At 23.7% G+C, this 14665-nt stretch overlaps 1 long non-coding RNA gene across 2 annotated transcripts in view; it reads left to right on the top strand.

Annotated features, from left to right (window-relative positions):
* The window catches only part of LOC136968657 (uncharacterized), a 130310-nt gene extending 117751 nt beyond the window's left edge, over nucleotides 1-12559 (top strand). For both annotated transcript variants that reach the window (XR_010879686.1, XR_010879687.1), the window contains exon 3: nucleotides 12529-12559. This is a non-coding gene — a long non-coding RNA (uncharacterized lncRNA). The remainder of the gene's footprint in view (nucleotides 1-12528) is intronic.
* The last annotated feature ends 2106 nt before the right edge of the window (nucleotides 12560-14665 follow it).

Below are 14665 nucleotides of genomic sequence, written 5' to 3'. Positions count from 1 at the left end.
TATATTAAAATTTATACTATATTTTTCTTATTTACTAATTTTATACATTTAGATAATATACAAACACTTTAAACGAATCAAAGTCATCAATGTGATATTTTATTAATATTACAAATTTTAAAATAATTTAAATAAATAATATTTATTTAAAAATATTTTTCTGACATTATAATATTTAATAAAATTATTTAAGAGTTGAACGTTTTTCTGGCTTATTTAAGAGAGTAGAGGAAATTGCGTGCGTTATGGAAGCTGAGTATTTCTCAATGCATGCGCCTTAGTCACGCAACTATGACAATAGCCTATCAGAAAGTAGTGAAGGTGATTAGGAACGCCTACTTCCATATGAAATCCACTTTTAACTATATTCAGTTTGCATATGTTTCGTACTTGACTTATTTTTCATGTAGTGGGAGGAGAACCGCAACCGGTTAAACAGAATTTGATTATACGTCCATTAAACCGTTTTTAAATAGTTTCCAATTAATCTAAACGTTGATGATTTCTAATTTAAGTTTAATTAAATATATTTTTAATAATTAATTTAACCTGCATCCGTCTTTTTTAATTACTTATATCTTTGTAATTAAGGGAGGTAGCACTATGTTCGGAACTTGTGTATCAGGAAATATGTACTGTATTTATATATATATATATATTTTTTGGTTAAATCAACCTACGCAGCCAGCCCAGTTAAAATCTGTTTATACGACATATCTTATTTCTTGTTTTTTTTCAACCGGTAGCATGCGATCTATCAGGGAATATCAAACTATTTTTCAATTAATGTTGGATTGTTTGAAATTTTAAAACTAAAAATAGTTGAAAAATATTGATCTATTGACCTATTTACAGAATTGTTTGGAAGAGTATATAATTCCAGATTTTGAAAGCTGATTTATAATGATATAAATTTTCCCACCCAAATTTATTCTATATTAGACTCGTGTAATCTTATCTTAACATTTATATCGAAGGTGTTAGGAATTTAAATGGGTAATTTTAATATATTTAATATATATTTTAGCTATGATGTAATCGAAAAATGAATTTTCTTAATCATTAAATTTGTATTTTTTCCTATTTGTTACTAGTAATAATATATAAAATGTTAATATTACGACATAAATAAATCTTTTATTTAAAAAACGAACGAAGAAAAGCTGAATTAAAAAGAATACATTGAGACGATTTCCGATAACATAGAAATAAAGAAATTAAATTTAACTGCGTTTATAAATAAATTATTTAACTCGTTATTTTAAAATTATTTAGTTTTTCAGCAGAACAAATTATATTTTTACATGATAAACAAATACAATTTAAATAAACTAAATTAAATTCACCCGTGAACATTTTCACTTAGGTTATGTATGTACAGTACAGTATATATTCAAAATTCATTATTAATGACACTTTTTAATTATCAAAATTAAATTAAACCTATTTAAAGTTATATTTCCATTGCCATTTTAAATAAAGCTATATTCAACAAGATTTTTGTTTAGTTTTTCCTAGTTTCTCGTAGGTTGTTTTAACTATTTAGAGCATAAATAGAATAGAACAAAATAGATATTTTTAAATAAAGTTTATTTGAAAGAATTTTAAAAATAAAACTTATATAAATTTAAGTTTAATGCGAAGCATTAATGCTCACGAATTAAATATCTGGCTTCAGTTTTGTCTATTATAAATGAGTTTGTTATAAAATGGATTGAGTCAATATGATTCATCCAATTTCAATTCGAACTATTTGTGTAAAAATTAAAAAAATAAACATATATCCTTTATAGCAATAGAAGGGTGGGTAAAGTACTATCTTATGGACATAAAGATGAAATATCCCGACAAACAACAAATTTGATCCAATTAATAATTAAAATTTATTACCGGTAATTTAATCATATATTTTTATATTAATTCATTTATTATATTTAATATATTATTTGTTTGTTATCTCTATAATGTCAACTATTATTAAATATTTAAAAAGCAAATATTAAATGTATAAAAAATAATAATTGATAAATATAAATTATATAATTTATTCATATTTTTTTTAAATTTATAATATAAAACATATTATTTTGTTTAAAACATATAAAAATTTTAACAGATTGATTGTAATATGTTACAATTTTCCTTCAAATAAAATCTTGTAATTCTAATATTATCCTTATGATAAATTATTTAAAAATAATTTGAAAACTTTAGCTAGCTAGTTGTGAATGTAATTTTATATATTGATAATTAGAAGCAGATAAAATAGTATAGTTTACAATTACAGGATAGAATTTATATAGGTACTGTACTGTACAGTACAATATTACTACTGAAGTACTAGGGTATAATAATATAACATTACTACTAAATAGTAATGCTATCCTATTATCTCCCAGTACTTCAGTAGTAATATTGTATAGTACTATACCTAGAACTTATATATGTACAGTACTGTACTGTACATATATAAGTTCTATCCTGTAATTTCAGTTGTTTTTTGGAGATTAACATTACTAAAGTAATAACGTTATTCCAAAAAAATCTATTCCTAATTTAACTGACGTGTTTAATGTTTTTCTTTCCTAGATTATCTTTATAATCAATAAAATGTAACCAAATTTTGTACTGATTATATGATAACATAATTGTTTCTAACAATTATCGATTGATATTTCTACAAGATATATTTTCGAAAATATTGCACCTGTTATAAAACATTGTTCTCCCTTCTGTTGCCTTTTGAACAGTACAGTTTTATATTTTAGTTTTTTATTATAATTTAAATTAATTTTCTATTATTTAAAAGTTGAGCAACGACATTCAATAAATCTAATTGACTTCGTAAAATATTTAGTGTTAATTTACGGTGGAAAATATTTCAAATATTACATTTATTACTCAACTTGATTTGCGAATTATTAAAAGAATTTATGAATAAATTTGCTTTATTATAAATATTAAATTGCATAAATTATATACGTAATATGATACGTAGATAATTATTTAATCCAAAAAATTATTTACATATTTTTAGAGGGAAAAATATCGAATAAAATATAGACTATAGTCTATAAAATATATTAGATATGAGGTAAGGGGAAAATCCGAACAAAAATGTAAATACAATAGTAAAATTGAAATGTATGAAGCACTTTAAAAGTTTATAAGAAAATCCAAAGTAGGTCGGGCAATAGATTATCTCATAAGTAAACGAATCATTTACTTGGGGCTTCCGAATTTATAAGACACTACACAAAAATAATTGTATCTTAAATTCCGTTTATACATATTAAATGGAATATTAAGAGCCCCCGAAAATATTTGGCACTTAGAATTTATAGACATGTCGATTCATCATTCCTTATCAGACATTCTAACAAATTCTAGAAAAATACATACATATCAAATTTGTACTGTACAGTACATTAAGGATATTACTATTCAAACTTGCAAAATGCATAAAAAATTTACATGTAGTTAAATAAGTCAAATGAATACATCACAATATTTCAGGTCATTAAAACAATTAAATATATTTTTATAAATTAAAGATATTCAACATATTTGACTTATTTTCAAACCGAAATATGATGCAGCAGTTTAATTTTCATAACTTGATTACTTGATTTTAATTAAATGAAGGTATAAAAGTATTTTAATCAATTATTTACTTTATAGAAAAAATATTTATACTGAGATCATCTATCTATAGACATATTGTTATAATGAAGTTATACGAATTTAATCAACTAAGATTTTGTCATGTTAACTAAATGATTTTTATAGTGTCTATGAGACATTCTGCTAACCCATAATATAGGATACGTAGAACGTAATTCATTAAATTTATAAAGGATGTAAAAAGCAGGTAAATTCGAATCTACGCGCTAAAAAGTTTTCTGAGACATTAATATAGCTTATGTGCTATTTATACATACAGAAAATTTGTTTAACTATATTGTATAACGAATCTTTTTATGAAATTTCTATGTTCAGCTTCATACGAGACACTACAAATGCACTTCTATCAACTGTTGATACCAAGAGTTAACAGCAAAATTAACCAAATCTTCTTAAATTTTCATAACATTATTTAAGCAACGCATTATAATTGAAAGCGAATAATGTTTAGTGTGAAAAACTTTAAAGTAGTATACTTTGTCTAATTATAAAAAAGTAAATATAGTTAGTTGACTATCTTACAAATTCCAAATGTGTATAAATAGATAAATTTAAGAAAAAGGAAATTAAATTGTTTTATATTTATAATTTTTTGTCTAAAACAAGTTATTCTATAGATAATTTAAAAACAAAATTTAATGCCCACTTTAATCACCGAGTAATTAAGATGTCGTCATTGAAAATGCTTTTTAAAATTTATTTTTATATTTTCTAGTGTTGTTTTACGGTATATTAAGAAGCTCATACCTTAGGTAAGAGGATCGTCGAAACTTTGAACTTACGATATATTTTTTAATGAATTTTCTTATAATCTGTTAGTAATTTATTTGGAATTTTCATCCGATAAACTATACGTTTAACCAATATAAAATGATATATATATACTTTTTTTTTACAAGAAACTTTTTTCTTATTGAATTTGACCCTCATAAAAGGAATAGTTTCATAAAGAATTGTCATCGTCATATCCCAGATACATAAATATCTCTAGGTGCATTCTAGATTGAAATACAAAATACATAGGCTAAATATGAAATATAATGTAATTGGGGTTATATATATATATATAAAATGTTCAGATTTCGAGTTAAATTACATATCTTTTCAATAAAGATGCTCAACAAATTCTCATCATATCTAGTATAAAAAAGAAAATATGACTTCTATTTATAGCAATTTGAATTTCGTAAAATATGTTAAGGTCTATATACGTTTTATGAGTCTTTCGTTCAAGATTGCTTTTGTTTTATTTCATAGCCAATTTATAAATTTTTATGATTTCCATCAGAATGGGCACGAAAAATGCATATTTATGTTTCCATTTTTTCTGTTTAACCTATAAATCTAAACAATTTATCTAAAAAGATTTTATTAAAACAATATCACTTAATCTTTTTAAGATTTAATTCTAACCTAAAATTATTTTCATTTGTTATTTTAACCTCTTTAATGACAAAGTATCTTGTTGAAATAAATAAATAAAAATGAAGTTTTTTGACAGGAATAAAATGTTTTTTTACACACATAAACATTAAGAATATTTATATCTTAAATTATTTTTTAATAAAAATAAATGTTTATATGCAAAAAAATACAATGTAGGCTTATGTATTTGGAATTCACATAATTCTCATATCAAGCTAATAATTAGTAATAAAAATTTAATTAAATTTTAATAAAAAATATTTAAAATTTAGTAATGTAAAAGGCTTTTTGATTAAGCTCGCTTCAATATAACTTTTTTAAAAGTTATTCTTAATTTATAATAATGTATTAATTTAGAGAATAACTAAGAATTATTTAGGCAATTTTAAAATGAAATTTTTTAAGCAGGACCGGATTTAGGCATTTCGAAGATCTAAGCTGAACTCTGTGTGAGGCTCTTACCAACCTTTTACAATTTTAGAAGTCAATCATAAAAAGAGAAGAATTAACATAAATATATCAATTAAATACTATACAAAATAAATGGTAATTTTGTTGGTTTGTAAAAAAAATTTATTACAAAATTTGACTTCAATTTTTTGTGTGGAAATTTTTGAGGCCCCTTGGAACTCGAGGCCCTAAGTTACAGTTTACATAGCTTACTGTAAATCCGACCCTGTCTTTAAGTTATTCTCAGCTGTTCCTGAAATAAAATGTAAAACAGTGTTTCTATAGATTTCAAATATTGATTTTTGTGGTTTTTTTTATAAAATAAAAAGAGATAATCTTATAGAAACGGATAATTTAAATAGAGAACAAAATTAAATCTAATATGTATTGATAAATTTTAAGACTACATTCAAATTTTATTTTATAACCTAATTAATAAATTATAATTGTAAATATATCCAAAACATGATTATTTTATAAACTTGAATGGAATTTTTATGGAATTCAGCTGTGATTTTTGTATAACCAATCACAAAATAATTCATATTTCCGATAATCACGCCCATTATTATTTTGTTTTCTATTTCAACCAATCAGAGGACGAATGCGCAAAGTCTGCAAATCTTATCTTTTATTTATTTTTTCTGAAATCGAGAATAAAAATATTTCTATTAGATCTTAAATAATTTAATAAATTTTTTTTCTATCCAACTTCAACCTTAAAGGATTGACATATAATTCTATCTTATAGACCTATATTTAAATATATTTTATTAATATAATATTTCTATTTTTTATCTCGTTACTTGAATTTTAACAATAAAATCTTTTTTTATTCTTATGGACAATCTGTATTAAAAAATCTACTAAAAAATGCACTTCTTTTTATGACAGATGTTTTAATTAATTGACAACATCTGGTTTGTATTAAATTATATGTCTCGCCTTATTTTTATTTCATTTAATATATTATATTTAGCTGACTTAATTATAAGAGTCTGTAATGAAGCGTTGTTGAGTGATGACAAAACTTTTAATTATTTTGAATTGCCTAAACTTTTTTAAGTATTCGAATTTATTAATTTAGGTTAACGGAGATTTAAACATTTTATCTCCTGAACTTTAAAAATAAATATAAGGAGTTTAGTCGGTTAATAATAAATCGCACATTTTATTGAAATATTTTACAAAAATTAAACGTATGTATTTTAAATCTTTTATAACTTATATTAATTGAAAGAGGGTTTCAGTTTGTCAGACTTAGTTTGAGTAAGCGGCTGAGGCTAAAAGTATGGTTTAGATATAAAATTAAAGCTCTTATCTTGTAGATGATGCCACTGAAAAGAGACTCGAGGAAGGTGCAATGGTTCAGGCGTGGTGAGGTGGCAAATGTGCAATATATTGTCTATGGGACAAACATATCGGGGTCTCATCCCCTATTAACTTTAGCCCGAGCAATTTTTTTTGTTTTGTAGTTTCATTATTGTAAGAGGTGAATAAATGTACTGTACAGTACATTCTAGTTACTAAACTATTATTTTTATCACTGTCTCCCAACTCAACTCATCAATCCTTCACTCCTCAAAAGCCCGAGCAATGCCTGGCAGCTAATTACTTAATATTTTTACGAATAATGTAGGTTACTATAAACCATATAGGCTATAATTTTTATATTTCAGAATAGATAAATGAATAATAATTAATTTTGTATATAATTTAAATAAAACAATATAACTTTTTAATCTATGTGACACAAGTTTAAAACTGTATTAATATTTAAAAATTTGCTTTTATTTAAAAGTTACCTTGTTTTATAAATCATTGTTTGATTACAACTAGAATAATAACTTATTTATAATAAATAATAATTTAATTTAAAAAAATTTAAATTAGATAGTTTATTAGTTTTTTCTTGAAAAGTTCTTGACCAGAAAATTCTTGATTTTTACATCAAGAATTCCGATCAATCTTTCCCAATATATTTTCTATAATTAAATCAGTTCATAGTAATTTAAATATAGAAAATTAATGTACAGTACACAATTATTAAAAATATAATAGTAAAAATTTTCTTTTATTATTAATATTTTCACTTAATTTTTTGTTTAGTTTTTTAATTTTATTAATATTTTCAGTTAAAAAATTATATTTTTGTTTAAATTCTTTCTTTTTTTCTGAAGTTTTAAATCTGAAATTTATCTAACTTGTACTTATTTTGAAATTGGTAATAGTTTTTCCTTCAATTTAAAAATTGCAAGGACACAAAAAATTAGCATATTTTTTTCTCTTTTTTTCTATATTTAGAAATATTTCTTATTATAATACAATAGCGAAATTACATCATTTGAAAATTTAGTATATTTTATGCACATTCAACAGTAGGCGAATTGTTACGCAATATCCGTGACTGAATGGTATTGAATTATAATTATTATTTCGTCGATATAAAATTATAATTTATAAATATTCAATAAATTATAAGCATTTCCTAATTAACAATCATAAAAAATTTCTTAAGGAAGCACGATGAAAACCTTATTTAAAACCTGCATAAAGTCTGCATTTATATACAGATTTTATTAAGTTTTAAGCAATTAAATATAAATATTGTATAGGCCTACATAGATTTGTACTTTAAAGTTATTAAGTCGATACTTTAGGAATTGTTTCTGTGATGACGAATAGTTTTACTAATATAGCCTATAGCTACCACAGTTTATTGTTTTGAATTGCATGCAGACATCGAGTCGTCTTCACAAAATAATTTCTTCGTGGAAGTGCATGGACTACATTCTAAATCAGGTCATTGTCCTTTCGGTTTTGAGAATGGTTACATCGTGGAAAAAAAATCTATAATTATTATGTTATCAATTGGTTGTATGATTTCAAAGCAGCAAATCAACAGTTAAGCAGTGGAGACGTATTATTGATAGATAGTCTACTCTATTCATCTATTGAAGATAATTATTGATCGAAAAAAAATAAACCAATGATAGGCCTTTTAAAATTGCTAAGTTACAAGCACACTGCCATTGGCAGAAATAATTTAAAATGCAGTTTACATATTTTTAAAAGCTCTTCAGGTTTTATTTTCTTATATTTATTTAAAATTTGAAAAGTCGTTCAAACTTTAATAATTGTATCTAGATTAAATTTCTGTCATCAACATTTTAATGGATACGAAGCTAAACTAGATCAGATGTGATCATTAAAAAACCAAGGGGGAAAAGAAGCTTAAATTTGTAAGCATGCTAAATATATCAGGTTTTCTTATATTTTATGTATCAAAATTATCACTAGATATGATGAATCACTTTATTGAAGCGTGCATTTGCTTCATACTGATCGTGGCCTAGTCTACACTTGTGTGTAAACTTGCACGTAAATCTATCTCGTATTCTATCAGCAAAACAAGAAGCTTGGTCCAAAAAAAAAGGAAATATAATCTACTATGTCACCTTTTTTCATATCTTATAAATTTATATTCTCTTCTATACTTCAGTAATTTAGAATTCAGTGTTTTAGCTATTTCTAAATTTGTAAATACCAAAATAACGTTCGTAAAAATTTAAAAGGGGTTATCAACTTGTTTTAGGATAGTTTTCTTGAATTATGTCATATTATGACATATTATATTTATTATAAAAAACGTCATGAAAGAGAAGGAATTAATTAAACTTTTTATAAATGAATTAAGGAAATTCTGAGCTACATTTAAAGTAAAACTTGTCCAAAACGAAAAAAATTCGTAGAAACATGGCAATTATCTGTGTTAAAAAAAAAACCTGTTCAAAACGGAAACCTGTCAAACTGGTAAAATATTCTGTACTGCACGAGTCCTGTTTACATAGGTTCTACTGCATTTAGAATGATTTTATTAAAATTTTTGAAATAAGTATTAAGTTAAATTAAGGCTTAAATTTCTCTTTAGAATAAATCTATATTAATCAATCCAAATTATTCATAAATTTATTTAAAATTTTCAAGTAATTATTACTCATATTAAGCTTTCCCATAATTGAAAGTTCTGAGTAAATAAAGGGTTAAGTATCATGAAAAATTCAGTTAATAAGCATTTTATTTCTTAACTGTTCTTAATACAAAATTTTTAGTCCTTGATCAAAATAGTTATGTAAAAGGATTTTCGTGTCCTAGAATTTTTATCACGTTTCCTATTCCAGCCTCTGAATTAGTCGATCTATCTTATAATACAGTATCAGATGCCATATAAAAACTAGTTGTTCTTATAATATCTAGTGACATCAACAAGAAATTTTTCACACGAATAGAGAGAAGGGAAATACCTCGACCGGATTAAGAGAGTTTATTGAAAAATTAGAGTCATTAATAGACTGTCAAATGATTTCAGAGATTTGACATAGAATAATTACATTCACTTTGTGAAGAAAATTAACTTTTAAGCTTCGCTGCTTTCGTTTATTAATAATTATTTTTGGATTAGTTTCGGCACCGATTACAATGTAAATAAAGCTGAATATCATTAATTATATTGTCGAAAGATAATTTAAAATAAAATAAAATCATTAAAACAATTATAACTATCGTCAAAATTAACTAAATTCACTAAGATTAAGAATTAGCAATTATTTACGATTTAAACACGTTTAACGATAGTAATTATTAAGTTTTAGTAATAATCACTAAACTTATTTAACGAATAATTTAAAAAATTAACGTAAATTAACTAAAAATATTTTATATAATTTTTTTAAAATAAAGAACTTGAGACTTCACAGAAGTTCAGGTTTAGTATAATTTAACACTTTTATAGAAGAATTATGTACAAATTTACCATAAAATATACTTAATATTTAATTTACTTACCCTTTTATGCTTTCCTTTAAAGGAATAGAACCTTATAAAGTACTCTCGTCTATTATAAATTGATCAAATTGAGCTTTATACTTTGATTAACTGAGATTCTGTTGAATTTAAGATCAAGAAATTTTACTTTATAACTAAAAAAGTACAAAAAGAATTCAATGAGATATTATAGAAACTTACTTAAAGAAAATCAAAGACTAATCTGATATTGCGTGCAGGAGAATTATTCTTAAATTTACGACTCCTGAAAGGAAAATAGGCCCCTAATATATTAATCCCTCAAGCGATTTTTTTGGGTACACCTAGAATAGGGACAAACGTTGATGTCTTTTATAACAAAAATATATAAAAATATCGATATTTTATACATTGGATTTTAAATATAAAAGTTTATTTTATAATTTATCGATAATTTCATAAATTAAATTAATATTTTATTATGTGTTTATAAATCAGAGTCGTTTGAGTAATAAAATTGAAGTTAATGTATAAATGATGTTTTTTATTATGCCTTTTATTAATGTCATAGCTTAATTAATTAACTGTTTATTGACACGTGAATGAAAATAACTGATAAACTATTGGAAAATATAACTTTTTCTTTGAAAAAATTGAAAAACTTTTAATAAAATTACGTTAATTAATATCAGATTTATTTTAAAAATATATTATTAAAAGAATATTATCTCATAAACAACGTTATAAAAAATACACGTAGAGATAGAAAAATGAATTATTATTGAACTATATGCTTAATGATAAACTCTCTAATAATAGCCTATGTAATAAATATTTTTACAATTAAAAAAATTAATTTGAAAAAAATGATTATTGAAACAGCTTTTAGTATATTATAGACTATTTATCCTTTATCTAATTCATAAAAACACAATTTTTTCATTTTAAGCCTTATATTTTAATTCAATAATCTCTAGGCCAATAGTAAAGCAAAAATTCTCTTCATTGCATTTAAGTGTTAAAGATTATCATCATAACATTGATTTAATTTCAAAAATAAGTTAATCTATCATTATAAAGCCAAATTTGCCTTGTTCAGTAGCCAACTGTGCTAAAATCAGTATAATTCTACGCTAATATTCACAGGGAATTGATGGAGATTCTAATAATGTTCAATATTTTTGTATGTAATGAAGAAAGCCGTTACTTTATTATAGAGGGTGGCCCAATAGTGTGCTAACCATTGCAAAAACGTGACTAATTTAATTTTTTAATCATTTGTACTAATTATAGCTCAGAATTGTTTAAATTTGTGAAATTATTTGCTAATTTTGTAAAGGAAATGTACCAAACGCAGTTTGGAGTTTATATTCATAAGTAGCATGTATCTAGTACTGCACTGTATTGCACTGTACTGTACTGTACTGTACTGTACATACGAAGCGATTAACTTTTGGGCCAGCCTAATATTAATTTTTTTTCTTATGTAAATATTCACAAAACATTTTTTTAATCTGAAAATTATGTGAAAATAAAATTTATAAATTGTGTAAATAAAAACTTTATTTATACCATTCACTATTTTTCAGCTGTTAATAGAATAAATAATGCTTTATTTACAGTATTCGCAGCTTTTCTATTATATTCTATACATTAAAAAATAAATTGTTTTTATAATTATATACATTTAAGCAATTTTTAATTAGTTAAATAATAATTTACAGCTGCATAATTTTGAATTAATTTAAATGCAATTAATATTTTCCGGAATTTATTAATTATTCTATTGATTGACTGTTGATTTTTCCCCTATTTTTATTGAGAATTGAATGTATTTCAATAACAAAGAAATATAATTTTTTACTATAAATATAAAAAAGCGATCGCGGACTATTTTTCTTTTACATCTTCATATAATTTAAACAGGAGGATTAAACTAAATATAAAAGGTTGAGAAATATAATATTATTTTTTAATTTAAAATAAAAATCAATAATAATATTTTAAAGTTTAATTTTAAATATTATTATTTCATTTATGTAAGAAAAATGACAATATTTAATTTATAAAATATGTAAAAGTAGAATTTAATTAAATTCTTATATAAATATATATATAGCCTATATTATTTTAATTAATTTCATATTTTTATTTATATTTTTTTAGAAAATTTAATTCTTTCCAACTACAAAGGCGTATCAAGGACGAATTATTTTTATTATTTTATCTGATGGTCGGCTGCTCGTTAAAATTTTACGAACATTTTATGAGATTTGTTAAAAATAAATATTAAATATTTTCATTTATTAAATCTTGCATTTAATATAATTTAAAAAGTTAAACAAAAATAGAATTACACAAATTCAATTAATTGCTGTCAAATCTCGATTTAGCCTCGCCGTTTTTCTCTCCTGAAACTGGCACTAAATCGAGTTTCGGATGCGAAAAAACGGTGGCGCTAAATCGAGGGTGGCCTTAAATACCGAAATATCTCAAATAGTAAGAATTATATATACGTTTCGATTGAAAAATTGCATGGTTTGGTGAAAAAGTCCTTTGCAATACAAAACAAGTATAAGTTGGCGCTTTACGAGGATTGCGCTGATTACGAAAACGTTATATCAAAATATTAGATACAATAATGGCATCTACACACCTATTTTGGTGGTAACAATGTCATTTGCAGTACAAAATCGTATTCACAGATACTGAAAGTCACTATTTAGTATCTATGAGGAAGATCCTTTACAGATATTCATTGGCGCTTTATGAGGGTGGAGTTATTTTGGAAGTACGGTGCAGTACAGTACAGTACATAGAGGTTAGACCGTATATCTTATATTGTTATATAAAATGTTTATATAATTCTTAATACTTTTCATTTTTGTACTTTATTTGGTGTTTAATTAATGTTCACCTCCTTTTATGTTAAAGCATTGGCATCAATACTCCTACAGGACTTACCGTATTTTTGTAATAAATAAATAAATGTAATTTTTATGTAAAATTTCCTAATAAAAAGATTAACAATTTTAATTTAATTTCTAAGAACTCTTTGCTTATAAATAAAATGAATTATTATACAACTTTGTTTTTATTGTAAAATTTTTATTATTATTTCAATAAATAATTTTATAATCGAATCAGATCATTTATTAGAGTATTTGGGAATTAATCCTGTTACAAGGAAACTCTAAATAGAGTCACAGCAAATATAAAGAAATGTATAAATTGAAATTTTATGAAAATATATAAAAACTTTCACTATTATATAAAGGGTGGCTATCAACTGCCAAACAGACCATATCATTGGTTTCTTCGCTAATCTTCTTGAAGGGTAGAATATTTGGTGAAGAAATTATATAGTCTTGCTATCACAATAGGATTCAAATGCATCCTATCCATACTTACTATCACAATAGGATCTATTGAAATGGGGCCTTGTAAAATATCTGCTTCGATTTACAGTATGACAATGTAGAAATTCCAAATTTGTATTCTAAGCTTTTCGCTGCTCACACATGAACAAATCAGATGATAAACTGAAAATTATTCTTCATATAATTTACACAAACTATGTTTAATATCCAAATAATACCTACACACTAATACGTAAAAACAGTTTAAGAGGTTTTACATGCATTTAAGATTAATCTTGTGTGGAATTTGGAAATTAATAAAACTGCTTGATGGAGGACAATTTAAATTATTTACATACCACAGATGATATTTTAAATTTGATAATCTATTTTTTTCTTGGTCCAATTTACACTGTTAAACGTGTTTTCTACTAAAATAGTAAATCCAAAATTCCAGTCATCTTCCGAAAGGTCAAGAAAGGCTCTAGCCTTAGTCTATTTGTGTCGTGACCCATAGCATAAGAACTGCTCTGTCCAGACAATATAATTTCCTTATGTAAATTAATTAAATTTTCTCAAGTGGGTTAACCAATCAATTCCCCACACTGCAAGAGCATAGCACATTGAATTTAATATGGTTTAATACAGTTGAGGATAAATGGAATTGACTTTCACTGACTTGTGAGTTGATTTTCATTTAAATAATACTATATTGTAATATTTTATGTTTAATAAAAAAAATATAATTAAACTTAAACTGTATGAAATTTATTATATTTAAAATATATAAAAAATTTTATTTATTATTAAAATAATACGATTTTAAAATTGGCAACAAAATAGGAAAAAAAATTAAATATAAAATAAATTTTAATTTAAAGCATTAAAATTTTATTTCCTTATAATTTAATAAATAATATACATTATTGTGTAATTTATATACA

This window comes from Centruroides vittatus, unplaced genomic scaffold, assembly GCF_030686945.1.
Source record: "Centruroides vittatus isolate TY-2023 unplaced genomic scaffold, ASM3068694v2 contig_150, whole genome shotgun sequence".
In the NCBI taxonomy this organism is placed as follows: Eukaryota; Metazoa; Arthropoda; class Arachnida; order Scorpiones; family Buthidae; genus Centruroides; species Centruroides vittatus.
Note: the sequence above shows the minus strand (reverse complement) of the source record. Positions and strands in the feature narration are given on the sequence as shown.